This window comes from Belonocnema kinseyi, chromosome 8 (genome assembly GCF_010883055.1).
Source record: "Belonocnema kinseyi isolate 2016_QV_RU_SX_M_011 chromosome 8, B_treatae_v1, whole genome shotgun sequence".
NCBI classification, from domain to species: Eukaryota; Metazoa; Arthropoda; class Insecta; order Hymenoptera; family Cynipidae; genus Belonocnema; species Belonocnema kinseyi.
Genome location: NC_046664.1, coordinates 75,048,205 through 75,049,783, shown reverse-complemented (window position 1 = coordinate 75,049,783; position 1,579 = coordinate 75,048,205).

The window sequence follows — 1,579 nt, the reverse complement described above, 5'->3', positions numbered from 1 at the left end:
ATTCAAAAGTCGAATACATACAAAAAAATAATTTTCGACAAGTAGTTCAATGAAATAGTTGCATTTTCCAATAAAAAGATCAGTTTTCAACCGAAAATAGGAACAGTTGAAATTTAGGATTAAAAATGAATTTTCAAAAAAAAATAATAATAATAATAATAATTTTCAACCACATTAATTCAACCAAAAAAGATGAATTTTAAGCAGAGAAGATTAATCATTTACCCAAAAGACGAATTTTTAATCATATAGTTTAATTTTGTACAAAAAAGATTAATGTTCTACCATAAAAGAAAAGAAATCAATTGAAGAGAGGAATTTTCAAAAAAACACATAAATTTCCAACCAAATAATTAGATTTTCTACTAAACAGATAAGTCTAAACAGAAATAGGAATAGTGTTAAAGTTTAGGTTTGAAAAAATGAATTTTCAACAAGAAAAAGTATTTTATTTAAATACTTTATTTTAACAAGAAAAAATGCATTTTTAAGAAAATAGTTAAATTTTTAACCAAATACGTAAATCATAGAAAAAAATCATTTTTGACAAGTAGTTCAATCAAATAGTTTAATTTTCCAATAAAAAGATAAGTTTTCAACCGAAAATAGGAACAGCTGAAGTTTATGCTTTAAAAAATTCATTTTCAAAAAAAAAATAATAATTTTCAACCACATTAATTTAACCAAAAAAGATTAATTATTTACCCAAAAGATTAATTTTTAGTAAAATAGTTTAATTTTGTACAAAAACAAATTAATTTTCTACCATAAAAGAAAAAATCCAATTCAAAAGACTAATTTTCAACAAAACACATAATTTTCCAACGATATAGTTAAATTTTCTACTAAAAAGATAAGTCTTCACAGAAATAGGAATAGTGTTAAAGTTTAGGTTTGAAAAAATGAATTTTCAACAAGAAAAAAGTATTTTTAACCAAATTCGTAAATCATACAAAAAAAAATCATTTTCGACAAGTAGTTCAATCAAATAGTTTAATTTTCCAATAAAAAGATAAGTTTTCAACCGAAAATAGGAAGAGCTGAAGTTTATGCTTAAAAAAATGCATTTTCAAAAAAAAATAATAATTTTCAACCACATTAATTTGACCAAAAAAGATTAATTATTTACCCAAAAGATTAATTTTGTACAAAAACAAATTAATTTTCTACCATAAAAGAAAAAATTCAATTCAAAAGACTAATTTTCAACAAAACACATAAATTTCCAACGATATAGTTAAATTTTAACTAAAAAGAAAAGTCTTCACAGAAATAGGAATAGTGTTAAAGTTTAGGTTTGAAAAAATGAATTTTCAACAAGAAAAAAGTATTTTTAACCAAATTCGTAAATCATAGAAAAAAATCATTTTCGACAAGTGGTTCAATCAAATAGTTTAATTTTCCAATAAAAAGATCTTTGTTTCAGGCGTCGTTCACTCTACTGACACTCTTTTTATTAACTATTTTCCGCCATACATTCCTGTCCTGGCATACTTCTCTGGCTTCTTTTATGTCCATGCATTTTTTCATGCAGGCTCTCGTGTTTCTGTGACTTCTTATGTCTCTTCTAAGTAGGGTC